The sequence below is a fragment of the Oryzias melastigma genome, linkage group LG14 (assembly GCF_002922805.2).
Source record: "Oryzias melastigma strain HK-1 linkage group LG14, ASM292280v2, whole genome shotgun sequence".
Lineage (NCBI taxonomy): Eukaryota > Metazoa > Chordata > Actinopteri > Beloniformes > Adrianichthyidae > Oryzias > Oryzias melastigma.
Window position 1 is genome coordinate 4537868 of NC_050525.1, and position 16970 is coordinate 4554837.

At 38.7% G+C, this 16970-nt stretch overlaps 1 long non-coding RNA gene across 2 annotated transcripts; it reads left to right on the forward strand.

The window, feature by feature from the left end:
• Positions 1 to 8674: 8674 nt before the first annotated feature.
• Positions 8675 to 12737, forward strand: LOC118599611. 2 transcript variants are annotated; one of them, XR_004949024.1, is made up of 3 exons: positions 8675 to 8793; positions 8913 to 9016; positions 11998 to 12737. It is a non-coding gene; the product is annotated as an uncharacterized LOC118599611 (long non-coding RNA). The 2 variants fall into 2 exon arrangements; XR_004949025.1 differs by lacking the exon at positions 11998 to 12737 and adding an exon at positions 10404 to 10682.
• The last annotated feature ends 4233 nt before the right edge of the window (positions 12738 to 16970 follow it).

The following is a 16970-nucleotide window of genomic DNA, read 5'->3' on the forward strand; positions in this document are numbered from 1 at the left end:
TGATTACCTGGATCAGGTGTGTTTGACATATATGGTGGGTTGGTTGGAAAACATGTAGTACACCAGCCCTCGAGGCCTGGATTTAGACACCCCTGATGTAGAGGATGTAATGCCTGATGAGATGTTCGTTATCATAAATTAATGAGATACATGGAGGGCTGATCGCATCAGACTGTAAACCTGGAATCAGGAATGTCAACATGGATTATGGTATTAACAGGAAGTTAGTGGTTAAAAATGTTTGGATAGCTCAAAAAATAGCTCCTACTGTTTTGGGGGGATAAATTAGAGCACTCTGCACCTGATGTTTTTTATTTATTTATTCAAGATTGAAAAAAATACACCCCGATGATGTTAAAGTGTTACATCTGTTACATCTGGAAAATTTAATAAACCCACTTTTTTAGTTTTAATTTGATGTTTTACTGTCATGAATTTAATACAAATATCTCAAAATTATTTTTTTACAGACATTTTTAGTTAAAAAATAATTGAAATTAAAAATAATTTAGTTATTACAGGTCACAATTAACTAATCACACAAAAAATAATCAGATGACAGCACTACTAAAAATGGCGACCATCATTGTAGCTATTAAAGATTACTTTATTAATCCCACAGGGGTAAAATGCTTTACCTATCATTGTACATTTTTCAACCAGATTTGAATAAAGAAATACTCATAAATGCAATTTTAAGCTAAATTTTCTTCATACATGTCCTCCATCATCAGAAAAAAAAACTTTATGTCACTTTATGGGAACCAATCTAATAATCTAGTGATTAAAAAAAAGGTATGAACAGTGGAACTACTTTATCTGCTCAATAAATGCCAAATTAATATTCTACAAAAGCCTTTATTTTGATAGAAAACACTCAATGATTTTAATCAAATTACAGTAAAACATAAGGGTTTGTATACACAGAAATCCTTCCATTTTTACAACATGATGTTTGAACAAAGAAGTCTTGAATTGCAGACTTCTGACATCCTCTTCACAGAGATATATTTAACTGTAGTTTGAGGCATCTGTCCCACTTGGCCTCAGCATTTAACCGGGCAGCAATAAATAAATATTAAATAACTCTGACTGAACGCTGAGCAGCTGAGAGACTCTGCAGACTAACAATCGATGCTGAAGTTTCACCTTCACACTCGCCTTAAATTAAGCGTCCGGAGAGCGGAGGGGCCCCATCCCAAATGATTACATTACGCTCACAGGTTTACATGCAGTTTCTATAAAATGCAGATGCTCCTGCTGGATGATGTGTCTCTCCACACAGAGTGTGCGTCCTTCAGATGACACCACTCAGAAAATGAATTCAGCCTCATTAAGTCTGAGGACGTCAAAGCAAAGGAAATTGTGGTACTACAATTTCACAACATGGGATTGTCTGAATAAAACATCATCTCCGTTTGTTTGAGGAGCGCCCTAAAGTCTGGGATAAGCTGTGCATATGCATCTTTGATGTCACACTCAGCTCCATCTATTATGAATACATGGAATCCATATATGTTCATAGATGCCGTGGAAAGTTGACATCTTATGAGTATTTTAAGAGTTTCTCGACGCTAGTGCTGACTCTTGGCCCTAAGTATTTTACTCTGCAAATCAAATGATCGCTCAATATTGACCCAACGTGACCTTTTGAACCTGAAAAAGCTTTCAGCGGGCTGCTCCTTTAGCTGTTTGCTGTATCAGACGTGGAGGCTGAGAAGGACCAGTCTGCCTTTTAGGACCCAAGGCTTTCAAAAGGACAACCTGTCATTCATTATTATGTCTGTCTGTGATCTGGGTCAGGCCCTTGTAATGCATGAGCGCTTTTATGAGCACACACAAGCCCACCGTGCAGCAGGGCGGACCGCCGTTCCTGCTCAAGCACAATCAGGTCTATTGTGGCGTCTGCTCTTATTAACAGTCTCTAAATGGCTCCCAGCTCACGCAGCGGCTCTCCATCACTCGGGCCTGGAAGGCAGCGCATTCACGGCCCACATGTGAGCCCGAGCCGGCGCGGGCTGCCCAAGGAGACATGAAAAACGCCTTCGTGCCCTTGTGCACAAACAGCAAAGCATAATAATCACCGCTGAGACGCTTCCTCCGCTGGATGGATGGAGCCCCGCTCCACGAGTGTGTGTGGGGGGCGAGGTGCTGCTGGAGGAGGGCAACAGAGGCCGATAATGCGCAGTGGAAGGAGAGATCAGTGTTGTAGTATCCTCATGACTAATTTACTACCTCCTCCTGTGTTGCCTCACATTTTTGAAAAGCTCAGACAGCTCTTCAAGTTTTCAGTAATCAAGCCTGATATCATCTGAAACATTCAGGAACTTGTTTACCTGAATTTAAAAAAAGGAAACAGGACTTTGGATGCTGACACAGAACAGTTTCTTACAAATGTTTCAAGGACAAAACGATAGAATGCAGAGGGAAGGGTCTGCTCGGCTGAAAGCCTGCCTTTGAGGTGAGAGCTTCCACTTCTGCTTCAAGTTTATCTGCCCTGCTGCTGAAATCCAAATCCCTTTTGGGGACAAAACAGTCCCCAAGAAATGCAGCCGTAATCCCATTTGAGTCATGCATGGAACAATTATGGTGTCCAGCTGTTTTAAAGCAGAAATACTTGGCGTTTTAGAGCTACCGGATATGTGACCTGTTTTTTAACAGCTTGAAATAAAAAAAAAAACTGGTTTCAGCGCGGTGTTTGAGGAGCTGAAAAACTACAAAAAGAGGAACGAGAAGTGTTTTCAGAGACTAGGCTGCACAGATCAAAGAGAAAAAAATAATTAGTGCTCATTAACCTTTTGATCCTGTCGGTATATATGTTTATGTAAAAAAAAAAAAAAAAAACGGGAGTCAGTTTCAGGATCATGTGGTGGTTCGGCTCTGCTGGAGTTACATGAGATTCAGCTCAAGTAGTTTTCACATTTAACTTTTCAATAAAACAAGCCAGTAACGTTTGGCAATAAACACTAGCAATATTTTTTATTATTTCTGCACCATAGGGCACATCAGGTTATAAGGTGCAACGTCAATGAATGATCTACAGCACGTGTCAAAGTCAAGGCGTCGTTAAAAAGTTACATTTTTACATTTTTAAAGTTTTAAAACTTGGTATTCTGTTTGCGTTTTGGACCATTTTGGCATTTACTAAGATTGTTTAGGCTTTTTTGGAGTTTAGCTAATATTCCACCTACATGCTAGCTCTTTTGGCCAACCTAAGTTTTCTTTCAAAACTTTTTTTTAGGCTAATTGAACATTTAGATAATATTTTAGCTGGCTATCAGCTTTAAGGCTTTCAGCCATTAGCTTCAGTGATTTCAGCTATCAATTTCAGTGGCCAAATTCAGCTTACAGCATTCACAGTAGCATTAACACATGTAATGCTATATATCTAGTTCATCATTATGTTAAAAAATTACAGTTTTAAAGTGTTTGAAATATAGGTTTAGAGTGTTCAATAAATGTTTATCCTGTTCGGCCTGCGACCTAAGGTGTGATTTGGATTTTGGCCACTTGTACGATTGGGTTTGACACCCCTGTTCTACAGTGTTTGTCAGGGTTTGGTGTGTGGACACAATCGCAGGACAGGTATCAGCTCCAAAAAAGTGTCTTTAATAACATAAGAATCCAAAAACTAAGGAAGAGCACAAAGCTGGAAAAAACGGGATTATTCTCTAAGTCAAAGTCCAAAAAAACTATAAGCCACACTACACCTGAAATGGCAGACAAGATTTGGTGCATCAAGTGACAAGACAAACCTGCAAGGAAGTGAGGGGAGAAACTCATATATATACAGGAAGGGGAGTGAAAGAGAACCAAAAGACACAGGTGTAACCCATCAGGGAGGAGTGGCAATCAGCTCAGGGGAAACACATGACAGTGTTCCCCCGCTCATTTGGGTTTCTTCATTCGCATTTTTTAGTCAGGTGACTTCCCGGTCGTCACAGAAACTATTCAAGACCCGGGGCGTCCATTGATCTCCATCCAGATTAGGTCCCTAATCAAGACCCTTGACGCTGCTGCCTAACTGGGTCCCTGTGCCCCTCAAGTACAGGGTTGTGTCAATAAGGTCATCCGGTGAAAAAACTCTGCCAAATCACTGATGTGAAACAGTGGGTGTTGTTACGCTGTGGCGACCCCGAAAGGGATAAGCCGAAAAGTGGAAAAAAAAACTGTAGCAAATAGTTGAATATGTTGAAGCTGATAGCCAGCTAAAATGTTAGCTAAATGCCAAATTAGCATAAAAACAAAAAAAAAAAACTGAAAAAAGCCTAAATCAGCCAAAACAGTTAGCATGTAGCTGAAATATTAGCTAAACTCCAAAAAGCCTTAAAAATATTAGTAAATTCCCCCCAAAAATATATATTTTGTCAAAATTATACAAGTTAGAAATAAGTGCAAGATAACATCGAGGCATTAAAAACAATAAAATAAAATGATCTGGAGGGCCGGATATAACTACCCAGCAGGCTGGATCCGGCCTTGACTTTGACACAAGTGCCCTACACATTAGCCACTTTAGCTTGTGTACAACACCTGTAACTCACAACCTTGTTAGTAACATGTAAACAAACACAGTCATCGTTAAATGTTGACCACGTCATTCAACAATGAGTTATATAGGCTAGAGTCGCTACGCTAGCTTAGCAAAGTTGGACGCCATATTGGATAGGGTGAGATGCCAGATTGTAAACACTAACTTGGTGCCTCCTGCAGACTTTTATTGTAGATATTGAAGATGTCTGATTTGTATGTAACTTAAACTGCATTAGTCGTTGTGTTTTTTGTATTGCAAACTCAGGTCTCTGAATGAATAAATGTTCAACAAAATTATTTACTTCCAACTCCAGGTAAAGGAAGTTAATCAAGTCAGTATTTTTCGCAGTACGGACGCCGCCATATTGGAGCCAGACAAAGTCGGTGAGCAGTGATTGGTCTGAGTCAGTCTGTGTTATTGTCTCTATGGCAACCACTCTTGCCTATTAGGAGCGAGCTTGTTGGAAGTCAACACCCCTAACACTTGAAAGGGTCAGTCTGTCAATCAAACGTTTAAAACGTTGGATGTGAGAGGATTTATTTGATATCATGCAAACAATTAGGATTAGCAAGAATATGTAAAAAACAGATGTTGTTTATGGGATTTTGGCTTTTTGGAGCCAGTGGATCCTTCCTGTTTTGAATGTAAGGTGGGAGGGGTCATATTCAGGCAATGGTACTGATGCAACAAGTCCTAAACTCCTATGAACTTCTATAAGGTAAAGAGGAGTGAAAACCAGAACCAAAACACCAGAGTGCCTCATGACAACCACTAAAACAGAGCAGGACCTGCATCTTGCAATCCTCAGTCATGCTTCGTCTGTATTTAAAGATCCGGCCCCCTCAGAGGTCATTTACGGTGAAAACCTGAGTATAAATGGGGGACATCTCTCCCTGAAGACCCGTTTGACCCTGTTAGGGGTCTGGCAGATGTTGTAGTGGGCAGGACAGAAAAGAAAGGTGTGACAGAAAATCAACAACAACGACGGTGTGCAGAGCGGCTCTCCGTCCGCCTGGCGAGAAGCCATTTACTGCACCAGGGAGCCGCAGCATCTCTGACCCCCCCCCCTGCAAACGCCGAGGCTGCGCCGCCTCCTCTCACCATAAAACCATTTTATGCAGGTTAGAGGGAATAAAGAAGCGTGCTGCTCCTCTGACTCGGGCCCACATGGAGACGAGATGCTGGATCAATGGCTGCTCTGGGTTTGCCTCCCTCGTGACAGGTGTGACATTTTTATTGATACTAAAAAAAATTTAAATGTCCAAAACTGTCCTCAATATACACTCATTTAACCCTGTATAGCCCACTGCATCAACTGGTAGAATTTTGAATTTTTTGGAATTACGATGTTTTTTAAACCTTTTAATAAAGTCAATAAAAATATTTTCCTAATATCATTTTTAAAGCCATATAGTATCAGTTATAATACATTTGGTGATGTGTTACATGTTTGATCACAATAATGTTAGTTTATGATGGAAAAATATCGACATGAAGGATCGTGAAAACAAAGAAAAGAATTGATCCACCATCTCCTATAAGATCCACACATTTTTAACATGGTGTATTGAAATACTTATTATTTAGGCCTTGAATTGACTAAAGAAAATTAACACATTAATCGCCAGCCTAAAAAATGAATCGTGATTAATTATTATTATTATTATTTTTTTTGCTGCAATGCTTGGTGACTACCTATTATGTATGAAAAATCACAACCTAAATCACACACAAAACTGTACATTTAAAACGATTATTTTTAGTGCTGTCAATCAATTTATATATATATATTGTGTTGTAATTAAACCACAATTAATCACAATGTTTCACTAGGTACATTTCAGATAACAATATGTAGCTTTTAAACAAAAACAGGCCAAAGAGAACATTTTCCCCAAATTTTAACTGTCTGAATTTTTTTCATTTATAAAATATTAACCCACAAGTGTAAATTGTGTACAAAACACATCAACACTAAGATAAGCAGAACTGTAAAGACTTCATGACATAAAAGAAGAAGAAGTAGTTCCGGTGACATTGTCCAAATGTTCTATATCACAGCGCTGGTTTCTTTAAAACGTTTTCCTTCATCTTCTGGACAAAATCAAGTGGTAGGAGGTGAGCTTTCTCTCTGACCTTCATGTAACCATTAAAACCGCTTTCTTTTGCTGCTGCAGTCAACGTTCAGCGACACGTCGTTGTGTTACCGCGACCCCGGATGAAATTGTCGCTTTTTATGAAAAAGTGATCTAAGACGAAAAAAATACATTTAAGTAATAAAAACTGATTGAATATTTATTTCTTTTGTAAATGACAATGTCTAAGTGAGATAATACCAGACGAAGTATTTTAACACACACTGTAAGAGCTTGAATCGTCTGAGGCAAAGCAGAAGATTGTTTCTTTGGGAGGTGTAATTAATTTGCGTTAATAAATATTAACGCAGTAATTCTTTTGATTAATCGTTAACGTTCACATCCCTAATCATTATTAACATTTTTTTCCATTTTTGACAATAACAATAGTTATTCATAACCTATTTTTTTTTTAAATTAGCTAAACTTTTAAAGTGCTTTGAGATTTCACGGAAGCAGCCATTTTGAAATGAGCTGAAAAGCCTTTCTACTGCCCCCAGTGGAGTACTGATGAACTACAGGACAAAAGGTGTTCATTGTAATTATTAAGTGACCATATATTAACATTTGGGTGATTTAATGTAAAAATTCAAAATAATTTATTTGTATTTATTTTTAAATTGACACATAATGTACACTCGATTAATTTCTGTCATTTTAAAAATGGCCAAACAGCAATATGTGGTTCCACAGTTCTGAAGAAATGTTTCTCTGAAAATAAACTATAATTCTGGGGTTAAAACTGGAATTCCAACTTGCTTCATTTGCAGTTATTGAAATGAGGAAACGTCAGGCGCCGACGCTGCATTAATGAATTGTCAGCTTGCTGCGGTGATGGATTCTTGTAACACCTGACTGTGACAAAAATTAAATGAATAACCTTTGCTTTCCTTAAAAACAATTTGATCATCACTGTGAGAGGTTTTTAAATGTGTGTGGATGTCGGTATGGCTCAGCTGTGACTATGATTCAACAAACAGGACTTACTCTGCACCTCAACAATCTGCACGAGCAGTAAATTTGGTTTCCCTCCCCTGCCTTCAATATTTCCGTCCCGTATGCTGGGGGACAGAGCGAGCTGGCCCAGCGGTGTGGAAAATTGGATCATTAATTTGGACTCATCAACAAAGAATCTTTGATAAGTAATGTTGCCTCAGAGGTTGTGGGGGAGGGGGGTCAGGCCTTCGTTTTTGCTGAAAATAGCTCACCCGGTTACATGGAGGATGAAGCTGCGGATGCTTTCATTACTGCCGACAGATTGCATTAAAAAGCCACCAGGAACAACACGCTAATCCACTCTCAGAAACCCGATAACTCCTGCATCCTGTCTGTGTCACTCAGCTCCAATCGTCCCAAAGTTTCCTAAGAAAAAGGAAAAAAACTTATCGTGATGAAACAGATTCATTGTTTAGCCCCATAAAAGGTAAATATTCCCCCTTGTTGTCTTTTTAATGATTATTTTCTAATGATTTAATGCTTTTTAAAATTATTTTAAACCAGATAAGACAGAAAAAATTAAATTTAATTGACAAAACACTATTGAAGCTAAAATGCTAAAAGCTAAAAATGTAAATTTTCTGGAAACATCTGCAATCTTGACAGTTCTTCACCCTTTAACACAGGAGCTCCAGTGTTTATGTTCTTCGATTTACTGTAACTTTTCAACTGTTAACGCGATAATTCCAGCAGATATTTGTGCATATATAATGATTCTCTTGTTGATACACTGTTTTTTTTTTCTTTTTGTGAGTTGAAAAGTTGCTGTAAACTTTATTTAAATTAATAAAGAGGATGGGATTAAATAGGTTTTCTTTTAACTTATTTAAAGGACCGAGTGAACAGAATAAACATGTTCTTCTATCCAATAGTGTGAGGATTCTGCACTTGGGTCTTTATGATGTTCTTGGTTCTTTTGTTGTTTCTTCCTCGGTCACACCAGGTTTATGTTGTCAATCATCCACAGCTGTCTTGATTTGTGTTAATGACCCTCAGTGTGTTTTAGTGTCTGGTTTGGTTTTTCTCAAGTTCAAATTTCATTATTAAATGTTAAAGTTTCTTCTACCAACCCTGATCTCCTGCTATCATGGGTCATTCACCATTTCCTGACAATGGGATTCATCACAGGTACTGACATCAGTTGAACAGAGTAACTGAAATGTGATCTATTTAAATGTTGCATCACTGAGGAAAAAAAATGAAAAGTCACCAACATGCTAAATGTAGCTCTGTTACATTTTTTTTAGATGTTCCTTCAAACAAATCTGATAAAACTTCAAGAAGTCCAAAGTATGTCAGCTTCTTTAAAGTGATGAAGTCATCTGCTGATTCCTTCACAAAACAAAAGCAGGTAAGTGAAATGATTGTTCGTTCACAGGTGAGAAAACTTCCTCAGAAATCAGCTGATCTTTAATTTGTTGTCTTAGATTTGATTAACAAAAGTTTGTAGATGCAGATCCAAGCTCATCAATCAATTGGCAAACCAATTTATTTAATTGTTATTCCACAATATTAATAAAATGACTAGATATATACCAGCAATAATGCCAGTGTGAATGCTGGAAGCTGAATGTGGCTGCTGAAGATGTTAGTGGTAATAGCTGAAGATGCTGAAATTGATAGCTGAAATTACATAAATTAATAGCTGAAAACGCTAAATCTTATAGCAAGCTAAAATATTAGCTAAAAGCAAAATTAGCCTACAAGACTGGGAAAATGTCTAATTTAGCCAAAACAGTGAGCATAAGGCTGAAATAATACCTAAACTCCAAATTACCCTTAAAAACGGAAGAAAAAATATTTTTGCCAAAACAGTTAGCACGTAGCTGAAATATTAGCTTTTATCCAGCACAGCCTAAAATTTTTTAAAAAGCCTTAATTACAAAAGCTAGCATGCAGCTAAAATATTTGTTGAACTCTTAAATAGCTTAAAAAACTGAAAGACTAAATTAGCCAAAATTGCTAGCATGTAGCTGAAATAACAGCTAAACTCCAAATTGCCTTAAACTGAAAAAATATATATTTACAAAAACAGCTAGCATGTAGCTGAAATATTAGCTATCAACCAACATAGCCTAAAAAACTGAAAAAAAGCCTTAATTACAAAATCTAGCATGAAGCTGAAATATTTGAACTGCAAATAGCTTAAAAGACTAAATTAGCCAAAATTGCTAACATGTAGCTGAAATATTAGCTATTATCCAACACAGCCTAAAAAACTGAAAAACACCTTAATTACAAATGCTAGCATGTAGCTGAAATATTAGCTAAACTCCAAACTAGCCTTAAACTGAAAAAAAATAATATTTACAGAAACAGCTAGCATGTAGTTGAAATATTACTTTAACTCTAAAATAGCCTAAAAAACCCCCCAAAAATAGCCAAAATTGCTAGCATATAGCTGAAATATTAGCTAAACTCCAAAATATTTTGATAGCTGAATGAGCTGAATAAGAGAAGGGGTTGAAGAGCTACGGACAGGCAAAAAACGTACGGAAAAATGGATGAAAGTTGGATGAAAGTTTCGCTTTCATCCAGAGTCTTCATCAGTTTTCCAAGGTGACTGACACAGACACACTGAGGCTGAAGGAGGTCTGAGTGTTGCTGCTGTAGAAGCTGATGGCTGTAAACTAAACGGTGCAGACTTTCTGCTTGTATGCTAAAACTGAGTTTTGCCCTGATACCAGACGTAGCTACACGTGAAATGTAAATACTAACCGTTGTACTTTGCATCACAGAAGGTCAATAGGAACCAGTGAGTCATGTGACAACATCCATCACTTATGGAATTATTGAACCAACTCTATCGAGCATGCCCGGGATCCCGTAGGCTAAAACCCTTCAGAAGGCGCTCAGTATTCCTCAGGAATGATCTCGGGATCAGTCTAAGGAGTGGGACGTCCTGTCTATTGACTGTATCTGGACAGTGTGGGACGATATCCCCGTGCACTAATCAGTATCTGAGGTGGCTGGAATCAATGCTAACGACTCGGTGATGTTGAATACGTTCCATTAAAACCTGCTTTCATTGTGAAAGTGACTGTAGCTAAAATGTGGGACAAACTCCTAAATCTTATTGCTGCATTTTGTCAAAGTGTAGAAGGTCTAAAGCCAAGAATGAAAACACCATGAAACTGAAACATGACTTGAAAATTAACAATCAAAAGTTTATTGTTTTACATTAAAAGCAGTTTAAAAAAATAATCTAAATCCATAATAGTCAGTAAAAATGTTAAGTACTATATTAATAAAAAGGCTACAAATAATTAAATTGTCAAACAGAATACTTGATTCTTAATAATTTATCTAAAGTTCCTGAAAGTTTGAATAATCTTGGTGGTTACAAAGTAATATAGAGTTAAGAGTCTGTCTACCAATATATTTAATTTTTCAGTGTTTTATTGTATTCGATTTTCCTTTCTGAATATTTTATGGATTTATAATTTTTTTTATTAATTTTATCTTTTTTTTACTAATATATTTTAATAATATATTATTATTTTAAAGCTGACTGCTTTAGAATTTACTTTGGGATTAATAAGGATTATTTTCTGTTCTAGATAGATATCTTTATTTGTCATTGTCTCAGGTATAATGACATTAAAATTGTTTCCTGGTCAGAGCAACACTCATACTTTAAATCAACCCATGATTAAAAAAAAAAACATACTACTAAAATAATAAATAATACATAAAAAGTCAAGTTGTTCGGCTGCTGCAGTTCCCCCAGAACGATGCTGCAGGGGACCTGACTAAAACCAGGAAGTACCACATCCTTCCTGTTGCTCAGAGAATCGACTTTGACACATATCTGCGAGTGTTCGAGTCTCTCCATGGCTCAGCATCAAAGTACATCTGGAAGTTCAGGGCAGACCTTCAGCTGGCATCCAGAGGCGGGACTAAACGTGGTTAGGCAGAGATAAGGTTCAGGTCTTCCAAAAAGTATTACCAGTCCTGACTAAAAACTGTTCTTCAGAGATCAGAGTATGATAGCTAGAAGACCTGTTTCTTGGTTCAACATGTCCAGAGGAGAGAAAGTGAAGATATTGGTAGAGGAATGCTAAGAGCTGCCAGGAAAGAGGTCTAGAGGAAGACCAAAGAGGAGGTTTATGGATGGAGTGTTGTAGCAGAGGATGCAGAAGACAGATTCACTGTGGCCTGAAGGGCAAGGAAAGGAACTCGTACCTCAATAATGACTAGAGTGCAGCGGAAGGCCACCGTACAACAGCATCACTTATATGTCATAAATGTGTGTAACTTGCATTACAAATTGTTCACGATGCACTTCCTCAAACATGACAATTGATGTTCCATTTTCATGATCTCTCTGAGGGCGGCCACATGAGCTCAAAGGAACCGCAAGACACACCTGGCTCCCCTCAATATGTCCAATAGGAATCCAGAAACCCAAAACTCACATCACCCATATGAGTGAGGCCTGAAGCTACATTCCTCCTGGCTTTGGGGACGCATGTTCAACCATCCACTTCCAATGAAAGTCCATGCTGTGTTCTCGCATTCATGCATTACTACACAAGTTTTTAAGACTTTTTGGGCTCTACAAACAAAACGAGTTAAACCAGGGCAAACTTTGACCAATCAGGGAGTCAGATTTGGTAACAGATGGTTTTTCCTTTCAATTCACAAATGTGCCAACTGTTTGAAAATTGATTATGGAGGAAAAATTAATAATTGCCGTTTGTGGAATCACGACGTAAAGTCTTTCATATGTTGAAATAGAGCTGTGAAAGAAAAAAACCTGATGCAAGATCCATTAGATTTGACCGCTTTGAGATTTAGCACCAAACCTCCTCTAACTGTAGGTACAGGTATCGGGGAGCAACAGTCCAATGGGAACACCGAATACTGAATATGTGTTCAAAATTGTGCGTCTGGTGTGAATGCTTTATTAAAGACTTGTAGTTTTTATTTATGTGCTTTTAATTTGTTATTTTCGGTCAAGTACTTTAACTTACCTTGTAGTTGAACTGTAGTGAAGAATCAAAATAAACTTGCATTGATTATTGGTGACATAATTGAGAATATGAAAAACTATACTTTCTTTCTTTTTCACCTCCCTCAAAGCTTTCTTATCACAGTTTCTTCCTTCTTCACTGATTCACTGGTGTGGCCCGATTCCCGTGTTCCCCAATAGTCTGTGTCTTTGTCAAATCAGAAAATGAAAAACGAATGGCAGAGAAAAGAAAATAGTGCAAGATCTTTCAAGTCATAAAGATCTACGGAGAAATAATCTAGTCTAAAAGTTTAATTTCCTGATATTTAAAGGGTCCTTTCGATGTTTCAGTGTTTTATCTGACTGCCTTAAACTGGATTCTGTGACAAGTTGGCAAATTGCAACTCTACTTCCTTAATCTCAGCCCAGCAGTTGTGGATATGTAAATGTCTGTAAGATGAAAAAGGCTTTGAGCCATTTATTGGAAAGCTGGCTGTGAAATGGCTCGCTGTTCCAAGCTTCACAGGCTGTACACTAAATTTATTATCCACAAATTATTCTGTTATTACATTTTATGAGATACTTCTGTTAGGTCTTTAGGGGTTTTGGAGGAAAATTTCCAGCAATTATTCACACCTTTTTTTTTTGTAATTCCAGACTTGCAGCAATCAAAATATTTCCCACAGCCTCAGCACGGCAAATAATTTTCCTTGTGTTTTCAAACGCAATAAATCATTGGGAAACTTGTTTTTTATTTTGTGTGTGCAAACTTTCAAAAGGAAAAGCACAAGGTGAAGTGAGTTTTTGCTCTCTTTTGGACATGTTATTCAAAGATTTCCCCTTTAATGTGCACATTGTTGTCGCTGCATCGTGCCATCAGATGGGAGCTTTACACATCAAAGTGTGTTTGCAGGTGTTGGGGATTCTCTACTGTGAGGAAAAACCGCCATAAAGCTCTTTGTGCAGCTCCCTCTGGAGTTCTCGCTATATTTAGAATAGCTGCCACGCTGCCTTGCCTTCAGGCGGCCCTCAAAGACGAGGAACCTGTGCGGTTGCATCCGTGTAAGCTCCCCTCAAAGCCAACACACTCCTTTGACAATAACAGTGATTTGACTTTATGGGACATGCTGGTTCTGTGCTGCACGGATCAACTTCTTTGAGTCATTTTATGAGTTCAGAACTAACAACTTGTTGACACGAAAGTGGAATGTCGGATTCGAGGAAGACTACACAAAACCAGCAACTCTTGAAAGGTCGAGAAGTGAAGCTTTTTTAAGGATGAAGAAGCTTCAAATTGAACGCTTTACAAGGACAAAAAAGGTCAACTTTTGAATTTACTGCTGCTCTTATATGTCCTTGACACATTGGCCACGTGTGGGAGGAGCTACTGCCAATATTTTTGGGCTTCACTCGTTGCCACATCATGAATAAAAAAGGATGATATTGAGCTGCGTTCACACCAAGCGTACCAATTTCAATGCTGAGTCAATAGTACGAACTCAATTTTAGGTCACCCCAGCATGAAGTGAGGTGTGTGCGGCCAGAATCAGGCGCCAGAGTTCACATGTTTGAACTTTGGTGATGTCGCTGCAATGTGTCAACCAATCAGGGAATCACCTTTGGACATGTGACATTCAGTGACGAGTAGAATCCACATCTACTTCCATCCATCCGTCCATCAGTTTCCTTTTTGGGGACAGTGGGGTTTCCAGAGTCCGTCCCGGCTACTTTTGGGTGAACAAGTCTCCAGTCTGTTGCAGAGCTCATGAAGCTGGAGCAATCACACCCGTTCCACCGGGAGGCGAGCTGGCGGTCAGACAAAGGGTCGCTGCAGCATTGGGGAGGCCGCCTGCTCGGGTCTCCTGAAGTTTATGATATTTCTCTTATTTTCATTGAGACAAGCATTGTAAATGAGATCTAGACAGACACAGCTCCATGTAGCGATCAGGCTGAAAACACCTGGTTGTAGCTCCTCCCACACGTGGCTGGGGCGTCAAGCTTTGGAGCACATTTTTGGACAGGCGGTGAGCAGAGTATTTGTAGTGAAGGAGAGGCGGCACATGTGAATTTGCTAGTAAATCGCGTTTCATGTAGGCTTTAGTTAGAGCTGGTGTCATCTAAAGTCCGGCTGTTTGTGACAAGAGTTGCTCAGGTGAATCAAAACTACTGTTCAGTCACGAAAGGAATGTTTTACACACCACAATCGTTTAAAGCAGAGAGATCCAGGCTGCTCTATTGTAAGTGCTCTGACATGACGCTGTTTGTTTTAGATTTTAGTGGTAATAACCTGTTTCTCCTTTCTGACCCGTTCATACAAAAATCTCAGGTCAAAGAAAGACGTCCCGCTTCCTCTACGTGCTCGAGGCAGACCGTGGCTGTTTAGAAATCCTTGGATGTTCGTTGTAGATCCAACTGTCCAGAACGAACGAGGACGGATTATTTGTTGGTTCAGACCCCAGCGCGCTCCGTGGTCGACTGATCCTGCAGCAGCAGCAGAGTCGTGGCTCCGCCCACCTCCCCCATTCTTCACCCTGACGCACAGTCAACCACTTTTGCTTACAATCTTTCTCTAATTCTTGACCCCTCCTGCCCTGCACACCACATAGATCTCATTTCCACACGCTGAATACGCAATTCCTCGTTTCTGTCATTAGTCTGTATCTATTAAAACTGGTCGTTCCAGCCGCACACGGAGGCTTCCTACATTTATTGTTGGAGCCATGCAGCTCTGACTCCTGCTCTCCTACCAATGCTTCCATCACTGCTCAGCTGTGATTCCAGCTATTTAGGAATTTAGTCTTTTTCTGGAATTAGATTAAATGGATTTCACCTTCCAAGAAACTACGTCCTAAAATAACACTAAAATTATTCAATTTCAGTTCCTTATTTTGTTTTTCTGCTCCGTAGGGCGAGAAGAGATTCTGAAACGATCCATGGCTTTTTAAATAGGATTGCACGGCTAAATACTTTCTTGAAAATACATTTTGAGTTTTGGTAGTCCTGCTTTTTAGTTTTTGTCCCCCAGCTTGCACTAAACTGCTGCATCAATACAGAGGATGGACGGCTGTGGAAGCAGCAGCTGCTGAAACTAACAGCTGGTTTTTCTGCCGTCTTTGACATCAGTGTGATTTTACCTCACAATGCTTCCACTGAAGTCAATAAGGGGGAGCTGCAGGAGCTGTTGAACACGTGGACATTATAAACTGCAGTTTTTAAAGCTGTTTTGCTCTGAAAAGATCCCAAACGAGCTGCTGTCACAAAGAGGTGTACACTGCAAAAACACAAAATATCCTCGAGTATTTTTGTCAAGTCAAAGACCCACTCTAAGGAAAATTGGGTTTTGAACATGTTCTTGTAGCAGTTTTCTTTTGATGTAAAATCATTTAGGATTCAAACTGAGTATTTATTCAAATTGTGATGGATGAAAACTTGCGGTTAGAAAAGTTTGTATTTGTGACACAGCAACTGCAGAGGGTGAAAGTCTCCCTGCACAGCTCCATTCTGATGCATCCTCTTACAGAAAAATAGATTCATGTTTGTCTTTCTCCTTTTAGCTCCTTTTACCTATTTTTTTTTGTTTTGTTAAACATTTTGATTTATTTTGTATCATATTTACTTGTTTCTTTTGGTTTAATTGTTTTACGTTCACTTCTTCCCTTTTTATTAATTTCAAGAAGTTTTTTTATTTAAATAAACTATTTTCCATTTATTGAAAATATTTTCCTAATACTGTCTTAATGTTTCAAATAATTAAAGAAAAAGAAACTTACAAAAAAACATTCACAGCAATAAAAAAATTGAGATTTTGAGGTCCATCTCTCTAAAAACAGATGTGTTAATATTTACACAAATAAGGACAACACATTTTTTTTCCATATTTAACCCAAGTAGTGTTTCAAGTTTAGCACTGTAATAGTGATAAAATAACCCCAATTGTGTAAGGAGGCGAGTAAACCCTCCCTCTCCCCTCCCATCATCTATCTGCTGTATTTTCCGAACTACAAGTCGCTCCGGAGTATTAGTCGGAGGAGCCAAAAAAATGCATAATGAAGTAAAAAAAAACATATGTTGCTGCGGAGTATAAGTCGCACTTTTAGGAGAAAAGTCCAACATTATGAACAAATTCAACAAGCTCGACGTAACGTTACCGTCATGGAACAACCTGCTGCTACCGTCTCCAGTCACCAGAGGGAGCGCTCACCAGAGTTCTGAGCTCACCACCTGCCATCACCTGGACTCATCAGCATCAGCTGTTCCTCATCACCTCATCACCACCTCAGCTTATAGTCTGGCTCCACACTCCACTCTCCGCGAAGCTTTGTTTGTGCCATCCTGCCTGCATCTCTGAGCG